We start from the raw sequence: 27,254 nt of genomic DNA, 5'->3' as shown, positions 1-27,254 counted from the left end.
GAGTTTACTTTATTTAAAGGAGCTTACAGACATGATGTTTTGCTAATCCTCGTAGACAACCAACACTTTGATGGGCACCAATCTGAGGGAGCCTCAATTTGTGACCTACCTCATTACTATTGATGATGTAAGTTGGATTACAACCCACTCTGAATCAGAATTTTACGAACTGACTTGACGGTCTGTAAAATTCTTCACTGGTTGTAAAACTACTGGTCGCATATTGCAACCAATTATTTACGAACAGGAGGGGCGTGGCCGGACGAGCAGCGAGATGGCCGCCTAAACAGCGAGCTCCGCCGGCTACATCAATAATCCTTCAATAATCCTGCTATTTCGTGACTGTAAGCACTACTGGACAGTGCGTGGAGGAGCGGCGGGAGCTGAGGCAGACCCGACCCAGGTTTCGGCGATTTTGAGCGCCCGCCTTGTTCGATTGGTGGTTCCGAAGATCCGACCGAGAGGGGCGTGCTGCGAGACCCGCCGCTCCTGAGGACCTGTGCGGCGGTCAACTCGAGGTCGGGGCGCCGTGGGCCTGCCCTGCTGCAGGCTTCCCGGTCCGGATAGACATCGCCCGAGCGACCCGCTCTCTCAGGGTAAGGCGAGACTGCGGCGGAGACCGAGACAGACGCGGCCCTGATACAGAGCGCATCGGCGGCGCCTCCGGGGTCCCGAACTTCGGACACTGAGAGGCGGCCGCCATTTTGAGCCTACAAGTGCGCAGCGATTACCGGAGTTGGCGCGGCTGGAAAGGGTGAGGCGTGCGCCGGACAGTGAACTCAACGCTCCACACCTGCATTGCCACTGTGGATTACTGGGGTCGGGCCGCGCTGACGGCACTGCGGTGGTTATAGCCAACGCGTGGCTTGCACATTCAGCGTAGAGTGGGACGCCCGGGGCGACGGCATGCCGCCGCCGCGGTGATCCCAAAGCCAACGAGTGGACCAATCACAGAGGCCCAGAGGGGGTACTGCCAAGCGCTGCTACTATCTGTAGCCCATTAGCCGTGACGCCGCGCTGCCTCGGATCTGAGACCTACGGCGCTCTCTGAAACACTCTTTTGGCGGGCCGTGTCCCGCAATCCACGAGGTGGGCACGGGTCGCGGGAAGGGCTGACAGTGGCTCATAGCCTGGTGACCGGACAGGGCAATATATGAATTCTCCGCTTCACCTGCCTGCATACGAGGTCCGAACTGCGAAGCAAGACTGAGAGCTCATCACTGGGCCACTACGCGAGCCGGGATGCTGACCGCACACCGGACATGGGGAAGGGAGATCCGCGCCAGCCGAGGCTCACGTTTGAGCAAAAGAAGAACACGAAACAGGCCGAGCAGGATGCAGGAGCTGCAGGAGGGTCCACTGTGGACACAGCTCAGGACATAGACGTGGCGCCGCTACTTATGGAGGTGAGGTCCAGCCTGAAGAGTATTGATGCGAAGTTGGATGGCATGGCGGCCCAACTAGACACTGTGCGAGCGCAGGTGGCCACGCATGAGACACGCATTGATGGCCTGGAAAACAGACACACAGAATGCTGTGAGTTTCAACAGGAAACGAAGGCGCATATTGTCAACCTAGAAAAGAAAATTGAAGTTCTCTGCGCAAAGGCGGATGATCTTGAAGCACGCTCGCGAAGATGCAATGTCCGCATCACGGGCATTCCGGAGACGACGGCAATGGGGAAGATGGAAAACTTTGTGTCTGATTTACTGCATGAGCTGTTTGACCCTGACTTATCATCAGTCTTCACTGTGGAAAGAGCTCACAGGACACTAGGGAAAAAACCTCCGCTGGGGGCCCCGCCAAGACCAATACTGGCGAAGCTGTTAAACTATCAAGATAGGGATCTGATCCTGCGATTAGCTAGGGAGAAAGGGAAGATTGTACACAAGGGAAACACGATATCCTTTTTTCCAGACTTCACTCCGCTGGTGCAGGCCGCGAGCAAAGAGTTCATCCCTGCTAAAAAAGTACTGCTCCAAGCGCAGATCTCTTACTCTCTCATGTATCTAGCTAAACTACGCGTGGTGCACGAGGGCACGACCCACCACTTCCTTGATGCGAAGTCTGCGTTAAAATTTACTCAGCACATAAGTAAATCGCCAACTAAGAAGCGGCCAGACGCTGGAACTGAGTCTGCAAGCCTGATGAGTGACAATGACTAAATGGCTGGCCCACGCTATGACTGTTCTTTAACCTCATGTGCTCTGAATTTAATGTCTTCACGGTTTGCTGCCTAAGGATGCGCTTGCTTCAGATGTGGTCGCTATGAGCTGCCTCGAGCGACCTGCTGTGCAACTGCGTAATGTCTACTATTCTAGAATGTACCTGTAGAAATAGCTATACTGATGTAGCCACCCTGTGCAAACAGGGGTGTACGCTTGAGATGCCACGCCTCCCAGGGGTGTCTCCCGCGCAACTTCTGTTTTACTGGTTTTGCGCCATATGTTTAGTTTGCTTAGGCGCCATTGGGGGGGTTTTGACACAACCTGATTGGGGGGTTGGTGTGGGTGGTGGGGGGTGTTGGGATGGGAGTTTGTTGGTGTATAGTCAGATATATGAAGGTCAACATGTGCAACTGCGCGATTGTAAGGTGGGTCGGATGGTGGAGGGCCATGTACTCGCTACGAAATTTGTATGGAGGTGACCAGATTCTTGACATGGAACATTAGAGGGTTGGGTGACCACAGGAAATCTAGACTAATGCACGGCTATCTGCTACGGCACAAAATAGACGTATGCTTCCTGCAAGAGACGCACATCAACTCAACCAACTCCCCCAGGCTAAAACACTCCAGGTGGGGTCACTTGCATTCAGCAATATACTCTAATTATGCCTGAGGAGTGGCCATACTTCTGCGGCGCGGGGGTGGATTGGAGGGAGCGTTCTGTGATGCTGGATGAAGCTGGAAGATATGTTATTTTGCATGGTGTTTTGATGGGTTCTGAAGTGGTGCTGGTTGCCATTTATGGTCCGAATGTTGATGATCCGGAGTTTTTTAGGGAAGTATGGGCCTAGATAGATGTCACTGGCTGCTCAAATGTCATTTGGGGAGGAGACTTCAACGTAGTGCCTGATGACGTGCTAGATAGAAAGGGGGTGGCTAGGCAAATGCACCCACAGGCGCGTAAAGCGCTCATGGACATAGTGAGTGAGGGCTCTCTGGTTGATGTGTGGAGAACTCGTAACCCGGACGCACGTGTGGGCACATGCATATCCGCTCATCATGCGGCCTGGTCCCGACTGGACTTGTGGCTGGTGTCTGCAGGGGTGGCCACCTGGGTCACGCGGGCAGATATATTGGCCAGGTCTTTATCTGATCACTCCTCCTGTCTCTTAGAATTGGCCATCCCAGGTAACCGATGCGGTGCCTTCTCCTGGCGGCTTCCGCAGGACGCGTTTCAGGATGCTGCCTTTACGGAGGAAATCAGACAGGACATTGCAGAGTACTTTGCTATGAACGAAGGCTCGGTCAAGACTGAAGCGGTCCTCTGGGATGCGTTCAAGGTGGTCCTACGGGGACAGTGTATTGCGCGCAGAGCAGGGGTATTACGAGCCATCAGAGATACGATTGCTAAGCTAGAGGGAGAACTGAAACTGCTAGAGCGCGCTTTTTGCGAATCCCCATCACCCACACTGGCAGGTCAGAGTAAGGACAAGCTACTGACTTTTGAGGAGGAGGCGCAGAGAGAACTGAAGTTTCTTGGGAAACAGGCTGAAGCGCGCAGGTATGGCGAGGGAGACAGACCGAGCCGCACGCTGGCTCCAATGATCAAGTCCACCCCGACACCCACGCAAGTCCACACTATCATTGACGGCGCGGGCAGACATTGACAGATCAGAGAGACATACTGCAAGCCTTCACCACCTACTATGACACGCTGTACACGACCACACATTCCCTGTCTGAGGAGGCACTGGAGGCCTTTTTGGAATCCATAGCGCTGGTATGGTTCAATAATTCACACAGACAATACATGGACCTGCCTATTACAGTACAGGATATCGCAAAGACTATCAAAGCATTGCCACTAAATAAAGCGCCCGGCCCGGATGGGCTGACGGCAGCTTTCTACAAAACATATGCAGAGGAGCTGGCCCCCCGCCTGCACGCTGTGTTTGTTGAAGCGCAAGAAATTGGAATATTACCGGACTCAATGAGAGAGGCCCTAATCGTCACACTACTTAAACCTGATAAAGATGATAAACACATTGACTCCTACCGCCCTCTGTCCCTCATTAACGTGGATCTCAAGATCTACACTAAAATTATAGCAGACCGCCTGCAACCCCTGCTTCCTTATGTAGCTCTACCGGATCAATCGGGATTCATAACAGGACGCTCCACTGCTCACAATCTTAGAACTGTCTTCTCCGCACTACACTACTTGCACCCAGACTCACAAGCTGCTGTGATATTTCTTGACGCGACCAAAGCCTTTGACTCTCTGGAGTGGCCGTTTCTCTTCGCCATACTAACGCGAATGGGATTTAGTCCACTGTTCATAAACCTTATTCGATTATTGTACACCGCGCCTAGAGCCAGGATACGACTGAATGGAATGATCTCAGACCCGTTTTCCATTTCTAGGGGGACAAGACAGGGCTGCCCGTTATCCCCCCTCCTGTTTGCCATCGCTATGGAACCACTCGCTGCCCGAATTAGACAACACCACACGGCGAGGGGCATTGCATTCAGTTCTCGCAGTTTGCTTATATCACTATATGCGGATGATGTGACACTGTATGTGAATAATCCAAACGACAACCTTAACCCACTGCTGCGCGAGTTTGTCAGGTTTGGTGGCCTCTCCGGGGTATCCATAAACTGGTCCAAATCTGTTATATTCCCTCTTACAGACAAGACCACAGAGGTGCACTCTGACTACCCCCTTAAATGGGAAGCGGATGAAGTTAAGTATTTGGGAATCTGGATCAGCCGGAGGATACAGGAACTCTGGAACTTAAACTTTGGCAGAGCGGTCGCGTGGCTAGAGGGGAAGGTGGCGCTATGGTCCAAGCTACCTCTTTCGTTAGCGGGCAGGATTGCTTTGGCGAAGATGATTGTACTCCCTAAATTCCTTTATTTATTCACTAATGTGCCGATCCCACTGACTCAACCCTTCTTCACGAGACTGCGCTCGAATCTGCTGACACTAGCCTGGGCGGGTGGTCAGGCCAGAGTATCTTGGGCACTACTGACACTGCCGCTGAGACAGGGGGTGCTGGGTGCACCAGACATGCACTTATACGCACTTAGTGCACAAGCACAATACCTACACTTCTGGGCTTATCCCACGCCCTATCAACCGCACGTGGCAGTGGAGACGGACATGGTATCGCCGCTGCCTCTTAAAGTAGCCCTGTATCACAGGGCGCCGCGCCCCTCGCAAGATGTGAACACAGCTGACATGATCCGCTGGTCCTGGAGAGAACTGTTGAAGAGATCCCCCATCCCTTTGCTATATGCGCCCGCGATGCCCCTCACACGGAATCCAATGTTCCCATGCCTAGAGTCCAACAACAGCGACGTGTCCATAGCTGGTGTTACATTGCGCACATTTGCAGACATCTACCCCGAAGGCACATTTCTGGACCTGCCCGAAGATACACCTGAGGGCTCGTTGTCCTTTTCTGACAAATTCACATATCACAAACTCAGGGCTGCGTGCAGGGCTATGGGGGACCGCTTTCCTGAGGAGCCGCCACGACTGCTGGCATTGCAGGAGGTACTGGCCAGGGCGTCCCGCAAAAAACTTGTATCCAGGATATATAATTCCATGCAGGAGCAGGCCCCCCTGGTGGTGCCCAAATCACAGCAGTTGTGGGGTGAGGAATTGGAATCACCGCTGACGGATGATCAATTGGCTTTTTGTTGTGGGCAGCTGCTGGCATTGTCCCCGAACTATAAACTCCGACTTGTTCACTTCAAGTTCATACATAGGTACTATCGTACCCCAGTCTCTCTCCATCGCATGGGCCTTAGAGAAGACGATAGATGCTGGAAATGTGGGGCGTAGGGGGCTACCTTTCTGCACGTGGCCTGGCATTGTCCGGCGCTCTTTGAGTATTGGTCTGAGATATTTGAGGCCACAAACCAAATTCTAGGCAGGAAGGATGACCCGTCACCACTGCTGGGGATCCTTGGATGGGTTGCGGGTACTGAGCCTGCGAGCTGGAAGCTTCATGCGCTGCTGCTGTTGTATGCCAAAAGGAGGGTGGCTATCACCTGGGGGCGTAAGACCAAGCCGAAATTCAATGATTGGTTGTCTGATGTGACGTATGGACATGTACAGCTTGGTTCCTATTGGGAATTGATGCCGACGGCGGCGCGCCCAAGAGACATTTGGGAGCCCTTCCTGCAATGGTCCCGCAATAGATCATCCCCCTTGGAGGCGTATCCGGAGAGCCAGGCTGCGCTGAACCTGACCTGTTAACGTGCCTTCATTACAGTTTGCTTGAATCTAGCCGTCGAATCCGAGAGCAGGGCCGCGGCAGGGGCTGTCAGCTGCACTGCTGTTTAACGCCCATACCCTAGCAGTGAATGTGCATGTTGAGTCACTGTCCACTTACTGATTGCTACTACTGATTGAAAAGAGATGTCTGCTTGCCATTACAGACTCGCATTAGCGCACTAATGTATTTATGTTTCACTATATGACCGCTACAAGAACTGTTTTTGTTGTCGACTATATTGACAAACACCTTTGTTGCTGTTTGCATTGTTTTGTAAACCAAAAAAGAGGAAAAATCTCATCCTTTGTTATTACACATCTGAAAGCATTGTCGAAATTTTCTGTGATTATAATTCATCTCACCAGACTTCATGATGTGATTGTACGTTTTCATGATTTGCAACTGCTTAATAAAAACATAAATTTTTTTTTTTTTATTTACGAACAGTATTTCGTACATCAGGTCCTTAGTTTTGGTGATTCTTCTACATAATAAAGGTGACAATTTTTCATGAGCGTATGATGCAAATAGATGACTTTGAAGTGAACCTTTTGTCTGACACTGGGTCAAAAATCCCTTGCCATGACTATGTACAATGGAATGCTATATAATAAATAAACAAGCAGAAGTAATATAAAACCTAGAGCCTCTGGAGGGCATGAGATTGTACTTAAAGGAGTGTTTAATGCCAAGATGTAAAATTGGGTGAAGCGTTAAAAACTGTGTGTGTTAGACAAGGAAGATGGTGTGTGTTCAACCAGGGAGATTTTGAGATGGGATGAGCGGAGGAAGCGGGGGAAGCAGCAAATGATAACTGATCCATGCAAAAGGCCATACATTTTCACTGTGGTAATGGATGATTTATCTTGAAAACATTCTACAAGATTAAAAAGTGGGTTCAGAGTTAGTAATGGCACTTGACAAAGCATGTATTTTTAAAACACTGGATGTGAAACCAGTTTATCACCAGGTAATGTGCCACACCGAGTCAAGAAAGCTAACTGCTTTCATAATACTGAAAGATTTATTCCAATTCTGCAGCATGTCTTTTGGATTACACTTAACCTCTGCAGTATTCCAATGTATAAATAAACAAAATATTTAAAGGTATGAAAGGTGTTTGGTGCGGAAAAAAGTGCTATTTGTCAAAACTTTCCTAATACACGGTCATGTACTCCTATAATCAGTGTTCGGTTGTGCATCTGATCTAGCTGTAAGCCCTTAACTTACTTGATTCAGTAGTTGATCCTCTGGTAAATGCTTCTTCTGTATTCGGGAAACCCCAAATACAAATTATGAATTAACAAAAGTGTTTTTTTGTCTTTCAATTTTTCCTTCATTTCTTGTTTTGATTTTCTTTTGTTGTCTTCTCTGATTTCCCTTTTATATTTATATCTCACCCCCTTTCTCTCTTGTCACTTTCTTTTGTTGTCTTCTCTGATTTCCCTTTTATATTTATATCTCACCCCCTTTCTCTCTTGTCACTATTATTTATTTTCTCACTATTCCGCTTTCTATTTTGTGTTTTAATCAACTTGATTGTTTAATGTCTTCTTAATTATTGCTATGCATTCCACTAACATATATGCATTTTTTTTTAATAAATACACTGCAGCCTTTAAAAAGCCCTAGGCCTGCGTGCCATATTGTAGAGCGAAATGTATGTTGGCTAACAATTGTAACAATAAATAACAAACACAATTTAGATCTAAGGAATTGTTATGTCATTCTTAGCACAGGTCTCTAATTGTGTGTTAGAATGTTTTAAGAAGTTAATAATGTTACCCGAAACATCCTATAATAACTGTCTTGCTATCTGTATATGAACCCTTATACTTTTGAATTAATAAAGGAGTAATCAGCAAGAATTTGGTAGAAGCATCCACCACAGGATCAACTAATGAAATGTGTTTGTGCTGTCCAGGATGATGTATTGATACACAGTTCAAAAGCAGGGAGATAGGTTGTCATGTTGAGTTGGCCTGACCTTGAATAAAGGACAAGTGCAAGTTCATGCTAGCACAAGTTGAGTACAAAGGTCATGTTGTACACATAAATGGTGTGCAAACAAAATCATCCTGTGTTATGAAGTTGTCGAATCGCCAGCCCTGAAAACCAGTTAATAGGCCTACAAGCCATACATTTCTTAGGTGTATGCGAGTTCTACTCGAAATTCATCAAGGGGCACGCCTAAAAGATGCAGCCTATACACAGTCTTGTGAAAGAAGATGTTGATTGTTTTTTTTTTTTTTTTTTTTTAAACCTTTATTGGCATCAAAAGGATATACAATTTTAGGCCTACAACCAAACCGGCCGGCCGCAATGTGTAAAGCAATCAGAGGTTCCAAGGCAAACATTACAGAATCAATCAGCAAGAAGCAGAGGCAGTACAATCGTAAAAAGAAGAGAAGAGACTTAGGAACCAGAGGGCCAAAACACAGGAGCAAAAAAAGGTTAATTTTATAATATGGGGATAAGGCGTACGACAGGCTCACTTTCAATATAGAGACGTCCGATGTCCCAGAACCAGCCTCAGCGTCAATAAGGGGGTAAGGGGCCGCAGTACAGGAGGGACAACACAATGCACACAAGAAGATCAGGATAATTGAGACATAATCGCCACCTGAGCATTATCATCGTCACATGCCCACCACCCAAAACACAGCTAAATCAGAACAGAGGGATCGGAGAAACAGCACATCAAAACTAGCCCGTCATAGTGACCTCTAGGAAAAAGGATGGAGGGGGCGGGGACGAGGAAAAAAGGGGGCAGAGGGGGGGAAGGAGGGGGAGGGGAGGAGGACAAGGTGGAACAATGAGAAAAGGAAAAAAGAAATTAAATGTAAAAACGAAAGAAAGAAGACACGTCGACACAGGCGTCCCGTGGCGGGAATACAGGAGACAACAGGAGTATCAGCACCAGTGAGGGTACAGCGATCGAGAAGAAAAGCAACCGAACCATAAGAGGAGGGTTAACGACGCCACACACCCCACCCCGAACACACCACGGGAGGCCGGGGCAGACGCGGCTTTACGAAAAGGAGATACAAAAGGGCCATAGAACCATAAAACAAACAACAAATAGAACCCAACCCACCCATCCCACCCTGCACCCCTGTAGAAGGCTATGGCCTACCCTTCAGACAGCGTGCCTGTCGCCCTAAACCAGAACCCGAAATATAGCGAGAAGGAAAGAGAGAAGAACGAGACAAAAAAGAAACAGAAACGGAAATAAGAAAACAGGAGGGAGGAGCATAAGAACAGCAATCAATATGGTCGGCCGCCGCCCTCCGCCCAGCCAGACAATCACAGCAAAAACAGACCAGGACGACACCCCATCAAGCGCCATAAAACGTACAGAGAAGGGGACCTCCCACCGCTCCACGGGTACAAACAACTGCGCCACTAAGTCGTATACCAAGAATCAACCAAGAGTCGTGCATATCACCCCCATCCCTTCCGAACCACAAATCCCACCCACCACATGACAGTGTAAAATGAGATACTAAATACAAGACCAGCATACAGTCGAAAAAAATGGTGACTACCATAACAACATGGGGGGTAAATCGGTCCGCGAGGGAGCAGAAGTCCAAACAGAGAGTTTAGATGCATCAGCAATCGCAGCACGGATGATGAAAAACAGGAGTTCAGTTTCGCCGCTGGGGAGGGCGAGGGGGTCTCTATGATAGACAAAGGCAAAGCCATCGGAGCAGGTGCAGGCGGCAGTTCACCAATAGTTCCAGGCATCCATGCCGGACAGGGCCGCGGCACAATGTCCAAGTCCCCGGGGTCAGAACCTCGAAAAACAGGGAGCTCCAAAGTCACCGGAACACAAAACGATCTTCGATCAGCGGCAGCAACACTTGCAGCAATCGAGGGGGGCGAGGCAATGGAGTCACTGAAACAAGAGGGCGGCAAGAAGAAACGGCTGCCCAAAATGGCGGCAGATCGTGGCGGACCCACAGGGACATCGGGGGCCAGGGATGTGCGCAGGGATCTCAGAGCTTCCAGGATATCTCTGACCGTAAGCTCACGCTCACCAGACCAGACCCCCGCGCAATTAGGCAACCCAAGCCCGCCGCCACAGGGCGATTCTTGTTTCAGAGGGTCGGCCGCCATTTCGTGAAGTCAGCCCAGTCGCCGCCCTCCACGACCCCCGGAAAAACAGTTAAAAAATGTAGGACTTTACAGAGCTCCGGGGGTCCCAGCAATGGCAGCCCTGGTGCCGAAAGGATGTCCGCCCAATACGGGTCCCCGCCTACACCAGCACCGGCGCCCCCAGCAAGCAGAGTCCGGGCGCAGAGGACCAGGGCCGCCGGACAAAGCAGCGGCGGGGGGAGGACCCCCTCACAGAATCAGTCCCCGGTGCATCTCACCCACATCAGCCGCACGGTCACCAGGGCAGGCCCGGATCAAGATCGCCGGGATTTTCGCACAACGGCTCTCATCAGTGGTTCACGCTCTCGGCTGGGGCCGAGAGCCGTCGGATCCCACCGGCTAGGTCCCGGTCTAGGTTCCACGGAGGCCCCGATCTTGCGGAGGGCACAACTTCGGAGCCGCTGCACGTTGAAATCTCCGGGCCAAATGGTAAGTACAAACAAGGTGTTCTGTTTCCAATTCCCCGATAATGTGTCGTCTCCGGACAGGATAGTAGACAGGATAGGCAATCAGGCCGGAGGGCTGCGGGAGCCGAGCTAAAAGGCGACCATTACGCTCGCGAGCTTGGCTCCTCCCCCAAGATGTTGATTGTTAAATGGAAAATAGATTGTGAAGAAAGCATAAAAAAAGGTCAAGGAATAACTGCAAGTTGTACCATCTGTACAAACATTTGAAAAAACGTTTGTTTCAGTTGGAACTCTTGATGCATATCAAGTGCACTTGGATGCAGTATTGAGTCAGATTGATGGTAGCAAATCCAAAAATATAGCCTTTGCTTCTAGATAACGAAAAGATGTAGAGATAAAGAAATTAGATACTCTGTTATTGGAAGGAAGTTAATGTCACGTGATTGGACTGCAAGCAAGTTGAATACTTTTGAGTGGGAAAGAACATCCATTATTTGAACTGACCACAAACCATTGGTAAACATTTTGATGACAGGTGGAAATGGTAGGTTCTCAGCACCCACAGCAAAACTGGTGTGCCCGTTACACAATTGAACGTCTAGTTGCATGAAATGTTATTGCAGTTTATTTATCTCGCATGCCTAGTCAGGAGGAAAATTACGAAAATTATGACGATGTGGAGAATGTATTTGTAACATGTATGTCTAGTGATGAGCAGGGATGGAGTGCGGTCAATGAAACAGAGTAGATGCAGGTTATGAAAGAGAATGCAGAGCATGAAGAAGTTAAAAGTCTCATTGTGAGGGAATGGCCAAAGGAAAAAAGTCTCGAGTGTAAGTCTGCTTCCTTATTGGAAGTTTAAAGAAGTTATCAATTGAGCACGAAATAATTGTGCATACTGGCATAACCGGCATAATGAAATGAAAATTACTTTTGTATAGTGCATTACTGCCCTGGGGGCTACTGGGGGAAATCCTGACAAAGGTAGAAAAAAAAACTATTGATTAAAAAGACATGTTTTCAGGGCTTTCCTAAAAGCGCGAAGACCTGCACAAAGAGGGCGGGAGTTCCTTCTTTTAGCTTTACATTGAAAGAAAGTCCTGCCTTCCCAGTGAGTTCTTCTGGGTTTGAGGACCATCACATTGAGGTCTGAGGTGGCCCGCAAAATTCTAGACGGGTGGCAAATTTCTGTTTCAGATATTTAGGGCCAAGGCCATTTAAAGCTTAAAAGGTGATGCAAAGTGTTTTGACGTCAATACACTTGCGGATAGGGAGCCAATGTAGCTGAGCCAGAGCTTGAGAACCTGAATGATGCTTGGGAATCCTAAGTATTATACGCGCCTCACCATTGTGCAGGATTTGTAGTTCATTTATGACTCTCTGCTGTAGATTGACATCAAAACTTGATTATTCAATGCACTGTATAACACTAGAGCGGTAACCAGCAGTTTCTGCATGTTCTGTGGAATGAATGGAAAAATCTTCTTCAAGATTTTGACAATGCAAAAGATGAGGAAGTCACAGTATTAATATTTTATTAAATGACAAGAAGATGATACCCAAGTTTTTAGCTTTAGAAACCGGTATGGGTAGTGCTCCTACTTCCTGTGGCCACCAAGTAGGGGACCAAATAGATGTATTGTTGCCCAGCAGGAGGACCTCGGTTTTGCAGGAGTTACATTTTAAGCAATTGTTAAACATACAGTTACTAATCTCCAGCATGCAGCTATGAAATCTGACAATTGTAGCTTGTGGGTTGCCAGACACTGAAACTACTATCAGAGTGTCGTCTGCATAACTGGTGACTAAGATGCTAGACTTTTTGATTAGTGTGGCCGGATGGGTAACATATAGGTTAAAAAGCAAAAGGCTCAAAGATGAGCCCTGCAGAACCACACATGGTAACAAAAAGGTGCTGGAGGGGCAATCCTCTAGGGCCACAAATTGTCTTCTCTGCGACAGAAAGGATTTTAGAATGGCCAGCGCAGAGCCCCTGATACCTAGAGCACGGATCCAATCAATCAATATAGCATGGTTGACCTTATTAAATGCAGCTAAACGATCCAACAGGATTAAGGCTGCATTTGATCCTGCATCAAGAGAATTTCTCAGCTCTTCCATTGAAACTATCAAGGCTGATTCTGTCTTCTCCTCTGATGCAGAACTATAACTGGGCCAGCAGATGGTCAGACTGAAGGACTGTTACCGGCTCTTAATTAAGTGCGTTCTCTATAATCTTAGTGAACAACTGAAGTTAGACTATTGGTGGCCAGCAAAAGATCAGGAATTGCCACATACCCAGATGTCCTGAAGAGACTGCAGACCATACAGACCTCGGTGGCCAGGCTTATCTTTGACCTCCCCAGATGGACCCACATCACCCCTCAGCTGAAGAAACTCTACTAGCTCCCTGTCCACAAGAGATGCCAATTCAAGATTCTGACCGACTCCTGCAAAACCCTGCACAACCACGGATCAGCATACATCAACCACTGCCTGAGCTTACACCAACCGTCCAGAAGCCTGCACTCTGCCTCCCTCTCCCTCGCTCACACCACCCGCATCCGATGAAGCAAAAGTAGAGGACGCTCCTTCTTCTAACTCATCGCATTGTCCTGGAACAGCCTCCCCTTCCATCTCAGGACTTCACTTTCTCTCCAGGCTTTAGAAGGGACCTGAAGACCTGCCTATTCAACTGATGCCACCCGAGCAGCTTGGCTCTTAGTGCCTGCATACCCTTGAGTATGATTAGCAGCACTTTAGAAATCCTGATTGATTGACGATGAAGAAGCCGTATGACTGCCTTAAGGAAACCTGTACCAAGGTGGTGAATAGTGACTTTGTCAAGATGAAGTTATCTAATCTGAAAACAGGTGGCAACAATTTCCTCAGCCAATCATGGTAATAAGGTCAGAGGTAGAGAAACCGGCTTAAAAAATGGACAGTGGTGGAATGAGTCGAGGGTGATCAGTCGACCCACCAAGACTAAGTGAAGGAATACAAGCTGAAACATAAAAAGAATGAGTGTCACAAAGGAGGCATCCAAAGCAAAATGTGTTAAGCAGTCTTAGGCTGATGCTACAGATTCTGGGAAGACCTCTGCAATTGAAGCTGTGAATATGAGGAACTGTGATGGCTCAAACCAGCGGTGAAGACGACACTGCAATGTTGCAAAATTGGGTTCTATTTGATTATCTTTCTATTTTCCCTCTCGGTGGTTCCCTGATCTCAATGCGGCAGGGTACGAGGTATTTAGGATCTTGAGGTTAGCGAGATGACGTAAGAAGAGCTGAGGGAGTTTAAAGGGCTTCGAGTCATGGTGTTGTGCTAATTGGTAATAACATTTGTTACACTTCATCTGTACAGGTGTAGTCTTGTAACAAGGTTGTGCTTCCATCTTTCCAGTTCCCACTTCTCATATTGCCTTTCTGTCCCCCATCTGTTTCTCACACCTGGCTAGTTCCTGTAGTGTCCTGCTTCTGACCGGTCTACTGGCAAGTCCTGTGGCTGCTTGATTATTTGTCCCTCATTTCAAGACATGTGCATGCTAGGCATGACTAAATGACATGGAACTAAGACTACCTTCTTATTTTGGTACTTAAAAGGGCTATTGCACATTAACAGCTAGATATTTAATAATGAGCCAGTGTCCATGAAATGGGTTAGAGCTGGAATCTTGGCTCCTCATGCATCAAGGTTGCTGTGGCTAGGATGCAGGCTAACTTCCATTGGGCGGGTACTGTGTAGGATCTATGGTTGGCTCTTCTAGTTCTGGTTTCTTCCATTAGGTTTTGCTCAGGTTCTCCTGTTACTTAGATGGAACTTTCCCTGCTGCTGCTGGAAAGAGGCTTTATGGCGAGCGAGGAGCTGAATTCCCCAGTGAAGTCAGTTTCTGGTATGCAGGTGGTCAACTGGAGACCATCTGCATGCAGATTCAGATGGTGGTACCCAAATAAAAGTGGCCCCATTTGCTAAAAAAATGTGAAGTAAAAACAGACTGTATAGGTGTTTTGAAAGGCGTGCATTTGTAGTTGCTGCAGGCGACGTTTGTCGTATTAGGTGGGAAATGAACAGTAAAAAGCAGTCCACCAGACCCTAAAAAGGCCCACTGGTGGTGTGATTCCTCCATCTCCACTGTCCCATTTTCCACCTTCTCTGTGCACCCTTGCTCTGTTTTCTCTTGTTCCCTAATCTAAATGATGACCTAACACATGGTTGGTTATTATGACAGTTTTAGGTAAGCCTTTGGGTGCTTAATAGTTGTTGTTAGACTTTGAGGTGAACAGCATAACGTTTGTCAGATGACCCTGGTTTGCCCGAGGATTCAAGGCTTGATAATGAGTTCTGCTTTCGCGGAGAGCTGAGGCTGTCACCAAAGTGTCAATGTGCTGCTTCTGCTATGCCAGGTAAAAATAGTGTTGTCTTGCTGGGCAATGTGTGAAGGGCCTTTAAGCACCAAGTGATAGGGTTTGTTTGGGTGCAGTTACTCATACTTGTGTATTAGCACCAGGGTTAGTGTATGGGTCAGTTTATGGATCTACCAAGCATGGTCTCTTGCAGTGTGAGTGCTAGGAGTTTGATTATCCAGAAACCTACTTGCTCCTAGTGGTTCTCTGGGACTGTCCTGTAGTGGGTTGTAACAGTTTGCTAGCCCAGCTGATGTACTGCAGGGAGAAACACAGGCGCAGAGGTGCATACAGCAGTCGCTCTGGTGTTAGGAGTTGTATTGGTGTATGTCGTGCTTGTGCCTTGTTGTCTCAGGAGTGCTGTGGAGCTTGAAGTATAGTACCCAACTTCACCCCTATCACCCCCCGGTGTCAGGTTACAACACTGACACACAAGTGGTAACCAGGGGGAAAAGGGGGAAACACAACAAGGAAAGGAGGGGAAGACACAGCAACCAGCAATCTTCACTCGGGCCTGGTTCTTGCTCACCAGAACTGTAGCTAAAGAGAAAGCAGAACGTTAGTACAGTCCCCTCCCTATTCCTTCTATCCGGGTGTTATATAAGGAAGAAGGGTTGGTATGTGGCCCTAGAGAATGCAAGGTGTTTAGCTGTTCCCCCTTGAAGTAAAGCATAGAGGTATAACTGGATATGAGGAAGTAAGTACTCTGCAAACAAGGAATGGCGGTTAATATTTGTAAGGCTTGGAGAATATTCTATATTAGGCTTTTCTATATCTGAACGCACCTCATGCAACCAGCACACCAGTAACACTGTGAGTCTACTCTGAAAACCCTGAGCACCTTGTTGTATAATCACAAGGAAAACTAGGCAGGAGTAATAATACAATAGATTCACTGAATTCTCCTAAGACACCAACTGATACCAAAAATAAGCGGCAGGAACAATTGGCAATGGCACTGAGCTCTCACAAACAAAGGTACAGACAGAGAGCTATAACGATCGTATTACATCGTACATCAAACTCTTCCAAAGGACAAAATCAGAACGCGAAGGAACATGCTTGTTCCTTAAACCAAGTCTTCCAACATAAGAAACACTAGGACAAAAGAAAGTCGTGAGGACAGAGAAGCCGGTACTCACGGTAGCGCGGTAAACGCCGCAAACGAGACGCCAACCATTAGCTCCTCGGACGGAACCCCACCAGTGACCCGGAACGAAACACTGATTCTGGCTAATCGCGAAGCACTTCCGGGAGTGCTAGGCGGGCCTAAGTACGTTACTAACTCCAGTGCGCATGCGCTGATGCGCACGCATACGCCGGGGAAGCTTTCTTGCCAATCATTGTCTTGCCTGTTTTGCCAACCCCGCATTCTAACTCGGACTGCGCGTGGGCGTGTAGTGAGCAGGCATGACAGTGATTTGGAGAGTAGTTAGTACCAAAAACGTTGGAGCAACATCTCTGGTCTTCAGCTTGGGTTTCAAGGCATTCAGAAAAGTATCTGACCTCATGAGGTCAGGTACCTACAGGAATCACGATCCCTTAATCTCTTGTCAGACAGCAAGGTCATCCCCGCTTTCTCCCCGTGTAGGTAAACCCACTTGCTGTAAATAATCAGAACAGTGGAGATAACCTAATGGAAAGAGAAAGAGAGGTATGGTATGGGAGTGAGAGAGAGAGATAAATATATCTGCAGGCTTGAAGGTGCAGACAGCACTCTCAGACAGAAGGGATAATACAGTATAACAGTAGCAAGGGACCAGAGTACAGCTTATCCGGTGAAGTGCAGAGCAGCACTGTCACTTGCCCCAAAGAAAGTCTGGAACACCGCCTAAGAGCTAAAGTAGGGAAGAGCTCCAGGGCTCCGTAAAGCTGTATAGTGCTGGATACCCAAAAAGGAGACCGAATCAGAAGTTCAATACACTGGTTAAACAGGAAGGACACTGAGAATCTGGAAAGGGAAGCATTGGGTCACCGAGGGAACCGACAAGGGAAAAAACAAAGTTGAGGCATTGAGGTACGGGTGCAAACTCGTATGAAAACTGAGGGAGTCGAAACCACCAATGTTGCGAGACAATAGTCTTATCGGTCAGAAAACATTATAGGGCTCTGCCTCATTTATTCTGGAAGTCAAATACTAGCCCTGTAGTGGATAGGGGAGTGAGTCATGGACCCAACTCAGGAAGTCTCTGTCCTTCATGATTGTTCTTCACCTCCTCTACAGATGATGTTTCCTAACTCTCTTGTGGGAGACCTGACAGCAATCTCCAACTTTGGATATGAGGGGGATGGATAAAGTGATCCACATGGTCCAGCTATTCTTAATCGGATGGGCCAGATGTCTCAGATGTGTCCACCTTCTCAGAGAGGGGTACAACCAATGGCAGGACCTAACGTGACTATTGACCTTCTGGTGTCATCTGTGACCCTGAGGGTTACAGAGGCCGAAACTCAATGGGAGAATTTATGACTAACTTCTGTCCATCAAGAGTCTGGTGTGGGACAAAAGAAAGAGTGTCGTGTACTTTTTGGTCCAATCTCCTGTCTGAACTATCTTCCTAAAAACTATTTGTTTTGCTGTCAGCCAGTGGGGATGCTCCTGGAGAGGTACTGTTGTGCCTCCAATGTCTTGGGAGTTGTAGGCTGTTTTTTCGTTCACCAAAAAGATGCTATTTCTGACCGAAGCAGAAGGGAAAGAGTCAAGACCTGGATCGGCCTTGTCCGGATGATACTACAACTCAAAGGGGGGCCTAGGTTGTACTCACTGATGGAATCCCTCCCTCCTCTAACAATCACTGGAGCAATTTAAGACTATGGGGCATATTTACAAGATAATGTCTCAGTGTTGCGCTGAAAGCCATCTTGCTGCGCAGAGCTGCGTCATTAGGAAGGTATAGGGATGCATCGCATTTACAACAATACAACGCATCCCTGTGCTGGCGCACAATAGGTTGCCTAAAGCCAATGCAGGCACCCATGCACCATGGTAAAGAGTGCCTGCATTGCAGAGATGATTGTTTTTGTGCAAGAAGGTGTCCCTTCCTGCACAAAAACAATAATTGATGGCGTTTTTCTCCTATGTGTGCTGCATTTTGCAGCACCCATAGAAAGAGGGAAAAAACACGGATACATTAAAGTATTTCTCCTTGTTGCGCCACTTTTCCGCATCCCCTGAGGAGGCGTTAGAATCTGACACATTTCCAGGTTTATAAAGTCTTGTAAATGTGGGAATGCATCAGAATCCATGGGTGTTGCGTGGGAACACCCACAGCAATACCAATGGAATGCCCCTTTAACGCAGAGTAATGTGTGAAAGGGGGGCATATTTACAAGTTGATAAAAAGCCAAGCAGGGTGGCTTTGCGCAGCATTGTAAATATGGGCCAGCACACTGCACCAACGGAGCGTCAAAAAAAGTGACGCTCTAGTGGCGCAAGGGGCCATGTAAATATGCCTCTACATTTCCCTGACACACAGATGGTAAAATAACCCTGCTTGAATTGTCTATGGCACAAGTCAGAAGAACTGACCTACAAAGAGAGACTTACTCTAGCCCATGGTGTAGTAGTAGGTTTCTGTGAGAAATCGGGGCTCAGGCAGGGAGGGGTACTCAATGGAGTCTCCGGTGTAGATCAGAGTGAGGTTCCTAGGGGGGTTTCAGCTCTTGGACACTTCATGACCTTGCTTTGAACTTTGCCACTGGATCCAGCTGAAGTAAACTATCTGGAGCTTGGTGCAACCAGCTACTTCAGGGTAACTTAGTACCTCTCACACCACATGGATATTCCCAGTGAGGGCAACCACCATATAGAAAGTGAGGGTCCCTGAAAATTGTGGACCACTGTTGCATTGACAGTAAAGATGTTCGGTGCATCTGATTTCTCAACCCTTGTACTCTTGATGAGGTCTCTTATTGATGATGAAAGCCAATGTCTCCTGTGGCTTAGGTTTACCTTTACCCTACACACAAGCCAGGCAGCTCCAGATGGACCAGTATGTATGTTAGCGCATAGAGAAGCACCAGATGGATACTACAAGAGCGCATGGTATGTGGATCAGCTACTGCAAACTGATTACAATCTGGAACAAAAGTGGGTCCATGTCTCTGAGTAAGAAGTTTCTGAATGCTAGAGGGGATTGCAAATCCCATAAATATGTTTAAAAAAAAAGGGAACTGGTGGTGACTAACATACACAAAGAAATGGGGGCACTGCAAGGCATAAATCACCACTTGTTGCTGCAGGAATGGCATGTGACCCACCAGTCTCCATCTCCCTCGACAGAGCCACGACCGCGATTGATGCTGACAGCGAAGAGGGACAAGGGGATATGGATCTGAGAAAAGGTCACGAGAGGGCGTTGAGTTGTGTTCACAGAGCTCGTCCTGTCAAATGGAGCCTCTCTTGGGCATTGTACAGTCTCTCACAAGTGACTGCATTAAACAGAACATAAAACTGCTTTTACTCTCTGTTCTTACAACAATTTAAATAACATGCAGTTTTTCATTTACATGGTTGCATACGATTGGTAACATTTTACAGAATCTGATTAAAGAAATTGAAGGATCACTCTAGCAACAGGTGCACTAAAGCAAACAGTCAAGATACTAATGTCACACCAGCTTTAGTCATCAAATGTGGGACTTGTCCTGTTCCTATGTCCTATACAGAGCTGATAAGGCTCGCAACGGGAGTCACCAAAAAGAAACAAGGTTCACTTTTAGTTACAACGTTTTCAGGCCCGGGAACATGTGGCAACAAGTTCAACAGGAAACACATCAAGAGGTGTAATGAGAACACTCCTTTCAATTTGACAACGCCTAGGAGCACTTTAATGAGTAACAACGGGTGAGATGACACACAGCCACATCTCACCAAAAGGGAACCTAAAAGGCAGAGGAAAGCCAGGAATAAGATTCAGTCGCCCTTAAATCGGGGTCCGCTCACTGTTTCCAATAATTACAAAAAGTCCAGCTTTATTTCAAATCCTGCACTGATAAAGGAAATCTAGCGGGGGCAATGAACAATTAGGCAGTAGAGGATGTAACAACACTGCCAACATCTGTAGTAATGGAGATCCTCTGCTCTTCATTTCAGAATGTCGATCTATTAAATCATGATAATACTGTGAAACTGCTTCAGCATGCCCCAAACCTGTTCCACTTCTCTCGCACTTGTTTAACCACTGGAAAATGTTCCAAGTTATAAGGCTCCAAGAAACATGGGGGCGTATTTACAAGCCCCATTCTCCACCGGAGCGCCACTTTTTTGGACGCTCCAGTGATGCATTGCGATTTCCTGTCTTGACAAGGTGGTGCTAGGCCACTTAATGTGGCTTATTGTCCGCTTGTATATATGCCCCTTTCTGCCGAAGTGCTCTGCGGCAAAGTAGTGTGCAATGGGTGCCGCAGTGGGCTTTCCAGATTTACAAGGCTGAGGCAGCGCTAAAAACGTATGCCAGGGAATGCCTGATCTTAGGATGGCGATACGAGTCTGCAGCACTCATAGAAAGAGCAAATTGCTGTTATTGATTGTTTATGTGCAGAAAGGTGTCCCTTTCTGCACAAACAATGGCTCCTGCAGCGCATGCACCCTTGTAACATGGCAGAAGGGTGCCTGCACTGGTGCTAGGCAGCTTTTTTTGCACCAGCGCTAGGAGCAAAACTGGGGTGCACCGTATTCTTGTTAATATGGCCCATTCCCTTCGTTTAAAAACAAATCAGAGCGCCACATTGCCAAATTTTGCACAGCTGGGCGCTCTGACATTTTTTTGTAAATATACCCCATGGTCTATGAACTCCTTGACAATACTGGGCTTTGTTGACTTCATTAGCCCGATGATCAAGTCAACAAAAAAAGGCACTTGAAAGTGGGGCTTGCGACTCATATAACGCAACTTAATAGGTGGAAAGTGCAGTTGTGCACCAAGAGGACCTAGGGCTCTTGATTCAACAGGCACTTAATAAAAAAATCTAAGACACAAGAACAATATATACAAGCCTATGGAGGGGGAAAATATGCAACAGGATGATTTTTGGGCAAAAGTTGTACAAGTAAGGATAACCACTGCAAAAATGTTTGGAAGATTTTAAGTAATATTGTCAACGGCAGTCACATTGTCAATAATGCACATATCACTGAAACCACCTGGTAAGAGTTTCTAGACACACACTTCTCCATTCCGAAGGCTAAGAAAGTTAATCATATTTCAGCGCAAATTAAAACTATCCCCTGAAACTCTCTATTGTTCAATGTGCAACCAGGTTCAAAGATATGCCCACCGCATGAGATGATTACTGACAATGTAGAGGAATAGCTGTGCAAACAGAAATGTGATGGAGGACCTAAGTCAAATGGCTTTTTCGAAGTGTAATGTCTTGTAAAAAAAGAACGCTGGAACTCTTTTGGTTTCCACTGTATACCATAGGCCTGTGACATAAGCTTTGGAAGGATGAGTTGAAAGCAGGCTTAGAATGTTGAGTTCTGACTTACATGCAGTGGAATAAAGATGTGTAAAATTACTCTACGTGTGTTGCGTACTTATTGGCGAGTGTCTATGCTGGCAGGGCTCTACACCAAACCTGTATTATTGGTCAGCAAAAGTAAAGGTGGTCTTCAATCGTATTCTTCAAATTGAGGAGGTACCCAACCCTTGGAAAGGCTCCAAAATCAACCCGATCTATAAAAAATGGGCCAGATCATCACCTGAAATGACTGCCAAATAGCGCTCCTAGACAGCAAAATACTCCCACTGGTTCTGGTAATTCACAGCTTGAGCAAAACACAGGGAAATAATTCCCATTAATCAAAAGGGCTTCTGTCACGGGTTCGGCACCTCCATAAGCCACCTAGCTCTCTCCTTCATCATTGACAAAATACATAAGGCCTGACCCTCTCTAAATCATAGTTTTGAAGACGTTAAGTCTGTATTTGATAGTGTTCCGAGATGTAATTTGTGGGAAAAGCCGACCTAAAGGGATGGGGCCAATCAACTCCTCTATACTAATACTTGAGTGAGGATAAAGATTGAGGATGGTTTGCCTACCTCCCGCAAAATCTACACCTTCCTGCGACTGAAGCAGGGTTGTGTTTTGGCTCTCCAACCTTTTAATCTCTATTTAGCAGATCACATTTCACCTTAGAGGCTATTAACTTTCATGCACCCAAACTTGGAGGACTCCAACTATCGATCATGCTCTATGCAGATGACATGATTCGTATCAGTCAAACAAAAGTAAGCCTACAATGACTCTTAAACATACTAGCAGAATGTTCAGCAAAGATGTAACCCTAACTAAAACAAAGGTTATGGTGATAGATAAAAATATAAGGAAAGAGGAAAAGGTGGATCTTGGTGCCCAACAGATAGATTGGAAAAGTGTAAATAACTTGAGGTGATAAGACTCTAGAGGGTATTTCCTACCCCACATGCAGCAGCTACGAGCTAAAGGAAGCACCCTAATAACAGCATTCTTAACTTTATAAACATCTTTTGTGGCCTATCTTTATTTATTTGAAAAGTTTTATATAGCGCTGGCTAGACCCGGAGGTATCAGAGCGCTTTACATGAGGATCAGCGAGAAACAAGTTACATCAGTTACTAGAGCTTGGTAAAACAAAGGAAAAAGAAAACTGTGTTTCCCAGTAAACATGAGTATCTAGAGAAAAAGAAAAACAGTGTTTCATAGTAAACAAGAGTATCTAGAGTAAAGTATGACCACGAGAAATCAAGAAACAGTGTTACACTGTCAAGAGGAGTAAATAGAAGTGTAATAGTGTTACTCAGTCGAAAGGAGTTAAAAGAACTAGGAATGACAAAGACACATGTCCTGTGGGACAAAGAAGGTAGGGGGACAGAAAAAAAGGTGAGGAAAGCAGTACAAGCCAGGAGGACCAGCATTGGGGGAAATAATTCAGGAGGGAGGAGACACAGCGGAGAGACGAGAACAATGCCCAATGTCCGGCTGGGTAGGTGACGGCCATGGGGGTGAACCAGAACCAATCTCCTCTATAGCTGTCAGAGCAGCTCCACCGGGCATCGGTCATGTTGTTCGTGCTCCACATCAAACAGAGTGTACATCCTGTTGGAGGGAGGACATGCGCTCCGGCAGGTAGGCTTTGAGTTTCTCCTTTGAGGCCTTCATGTCCATCTTGAGTTAAGTCGGTAATTCGGCCTTGAATTCCCTCAGGGAGGCCATCAAATCTCCTTTAGTGAATGCTATGTTTGTATCTCTTATTCCAGTGCTGAAAATAGTCACCACAAACAACTGCCAACAATCGCGTACTATAGCTAAGCTATGCATGGAAGATGTGCAATTGTGCTGGACAACATTGTTTCTAGAACCTATAAACATATTGGTCTTCCAAAAAACGTATCCCCGTGCAAAATGCTTAAAATTCAGCATCACAAAGCAAAATTTGTGAGATAGTGGGTCTTTATAAAATGCTGCCACAAACTCGTAGCACAAGAGAGCAATACCTCAACAGCTGGTATGGACAGAAGTAGAGAACGGCCAGAACTGCTTCACCAATAGAATCTAGCTAGAAGACTCCTTGAATTCACTCCAGGTAAAAGATACGTCAGTCATGCATGTGGTTTTAAAAAAACGTGTTGAACAGTGGAGTAAGGAAGTTCTCTCTCCTTTAATACTATACTACTTTGTTGAAACAATCCCATGCATGGATGCTCTTGAACAGTTCCAACAATTTGAAAATACAACTATACCTTGGACCAGGGTTTTCAATCCATGTAAAGCAAAATTGATGCTCTTTTGGTCTGGATGTCTTCTAGCGCTTGACCATATACCACAATGCATCAAAAAACATTAAATTAGGAATTGCAGATGATGTGGTAACATAAAGGAAGACAGGATACACCTGGCCTGCATTTGCCCTATCCTTAAGAATGAGAGAAGAGAGCTACTACAATCTGTTTTTAACCAACTGAACATATGCACTTGTAGACATGCCATCATGGGCTGTCTGATTCAATGAATTCATTACTAAATTGCCTATTTACAAAGTTATTGATCAGGACAGACAAAACACTAATGACACATTTATTTTTGTGTGACATAAATGGCAGAGGGTACTTTCAAAATAGGACAAGATAATCAAGAATTGAATCCTACTCCTATATTGTAAAAAAAAAAATTTTATTTGGATTCTGCTAGTTTTTACATTTAAATCCTTTTATATATGTCTTGTGTATGCAATGATTTTAATTAATTATGCATAATAAACTTGCTTGCAAACAAAGTTCTCTCAGGTTTTGTACACAACCCCATGAAGGTTCAAGAGTCAGATGTTATAGCACAACTTAGAAAGTAAGGCAGAGTTTTAGGGCCTCATTTATGAAAAGTGACGCATCGCTGCGAGAAAACAGCGATGCGTCACTTTTGATTGGTCCCTCCTTGCGACGCCAATGATGCGTCATATTTACAATATGACGCATTATGTCGCAAGGAGTTACAGATACGTCAGTATTTCTGACGTATCTGTATGCGCAAAAATTACGCATTGCTGGAGTGGCCCACAAAAGCGACGCAACTCCAGCAATTGGTCATTACACATGGGCAATTTCCATGTGAAATGTGCTTGCGTCAGTCTTACGCCTGCCATGAGATGACGCAGTGCAATCTCATAGCTTTCACTGGGTCATTTCTACGAGGCTTACTTGCGTCAGAACGCCCAACCTGCATACATTATACCTGGCGCCGGTATAATGTGGCGAAGGGGTTTACAAAGTGACACATCTACCTAGATGCGTCACTTTGCAAATATGATGCAACATGGCACATTTTTTACCCTGCTGCTGCGTCACTAAAAGTGATGCACCGGCGGGGCAAAAGTGACGCAAGGGCTCATAAATAAGCCCCACAGTATGTTGATTAAAGGGGCCGGTCAAAAATCTAACATAAATTTTACAATCCAAACAAATATATCAAACTTGTCCTAGCTAATCACTAAGCTGAGGCCTATGAAGATAGTGCTGAAAGAGGTTAAAGAGTTCCAAGGAGGCAAGGAAATTCTTCGAATTTAAGCTGCAGAAGAATATCCAGGAAGTGTCACATGCAGAAAACCTCTGCGAAGATGAACTCAGGGTCGTGCTTGAGCTGGAGAGATAATGAAGTGAAGAGTAGAGCCCCAGGAAGGAAAGTCAAGCCACAAGCCTCACCCTGGGTGAGACTGGTGTGATCCTAGAATCCTGCTGTAGATCCTGCCGTAGATCCTTGAATCCTGCATTAGATAATTGAATACTACTGTAGCTTGCCAATCAGATAGGGAATACTGTGACAGGTTTTAGGGTGCCCGCGTGGGGCAGAATTTGCTCTGATGATGATGGGAGGAGTCCGAACTGTGTAGCATACATGTTGCAGCTGCAATCCTAGGCGGAATGACTTCTATCACACCACTGTGGATGACATCATGCGTGGCAGTGCCCTGAGCAAGGGATGAAAATCTCAGAGGTGGATGGAAGAGAGGCAGAGAACAGTGGCAAGCCACAACAGCCATTGCCGGCTATACAATCAGGTTCTGATCATGCCACATGTTGTAAATAAAAGTGAGTAGGATTGTGGAGTGTTGTTATTATTAATTAGTATGTGTACTGGGCACAGTTGAGCTTTTTGTGTCACTTTACCCATGTTTACTTATATTTTTGCTATCATTGTTGGTTGGTTTCTTATATTGTCATTTTGTTCCCTGCAGAATTTTGTTTCATTTTTCTGTTTTTGAACCTGTCATGATGTTGGGGTGGGATGCCTAATGCATTGTATAAGGGCAGATATCCCTGCCCTGAGTGACCAAACTGCATATGAAACTGGCCAAGCTATCTACCTAATCTGGCGTGTAAATTGTGGCCTCAGCCTGTCATGGTAATTCCAAGGTCCTGAAATGGTTCTGTTATCTGGAGGGGTGCACTATGCATGCTGTCTTTGGCACCTTACCATATGTTTCTCCGGTGCTGTGGGAAGGCTTCGCACGGGAAGGAGAGGAAAGCGAAGGAAGGCAGCGACGGCGTATGTTCCCCGGCTCGGGCGGCTTGACTCCTGGAGGGAGCGGAGACAGAGTATCGCGGCACACCTGAGCGAGGGCGTGAACGGAGTTGAGCGGCTGAGTCGAACGACTGGGGCTCGGTAGCAGTGTTTGGAAATGTTTGCCCCGCTGCCTATGTTGATTTTAGGCGGAGTTTAGATGGAACAGATTGTAAAACTCCTTCTGGCGGTACAGGACATTGGGGAAAGCTGAAAGGAGCCTGTTATCTCTGATTTAATTGTAAAAAACGTGCAAGTGAGATCTTTAAAGCAAAGGTGGAAACGAACATTGTCTGTGGATATTTGTGGATATTGCACTTTGAGGGCGCTCCCTTAGCTCCCGAAAACCTATGGTCGCAGAGTTCTGCCTGGCTGTTGGTTTGTTTGGAGCACGGAGTCTTGGCACTTGGATGAATTTGGAAGATTCAGCCGTAATTATTGTGCACCAATGTTTGGCCCGCTGTTTCTAGTACACAATAAGAAAAGTCTTCAGTGGCTGCCTGTATTCCACTTCTGGTATAGCTTACCGGTGGTTCGTGGTCGTGGGGGTCCCGCACGTCGAGGAAAAATGCCGCCGAAGGGTCCGACTAAACTAACTGAGACGCCAAAAGTCACCACGCGGAGTGGGAAGAGCAGAGAAAACGTGGCAGCTGAAGGCTTTGAGAGCCCTACCTCACCCAAGGACTCCACATTGACTGGTGAGACTGTTGTGAATACTGTTAATATCGATAATATCGAAATTAATAACCCCACAATAATAAAAGCAAAGAAAGCTGGGGACAGTAGGGG

General features: G+C 46.6%; 1 protein-coding gene across 1 annotated transcript in view; it reads right to left on the bottom strand.

Annotated features, from left to right (window-relative positions):
• The window catches only part of LOC144825220 (stereocilin-like), a 41,006-nt gene extending 14,395 nt beyond the window's left edge, over window positions 1-26,611 (bottom strand). The window contains exon 1 of the mRNA XM_078684068.1: window positions 26,379-26,611. The gene's annotated coding sequence lies outside the window, so the exon portion shown is untranslated. The remainder of the gene's footprint in view (window positions 1-26,378) is intronic.
• Window positions 26,612-27,254: the final 643 nt, after the last annotated feature.

The sequence above is a fragment of the Lissotriton helveticus genome, chromosome 3_1, assembly GCF_964261635.1.
Source record: "Lissotriton helveticus chromosome 3_1, aLisHel1.1, whole genome shotgun sequence".
Taxonomy (NCBI): domain Eukaryota; kingdom Metazoa; phylum Chordata; class Amphibia; order Caudata; family Salamandridae; genus Lissotriton; species Lissotriton helveticus.
The sequence above is the reverse complement of the archived record's forward strand: the minus strand, read 5'-3'. Positions and strand labels throughout refer to the sequence as shown.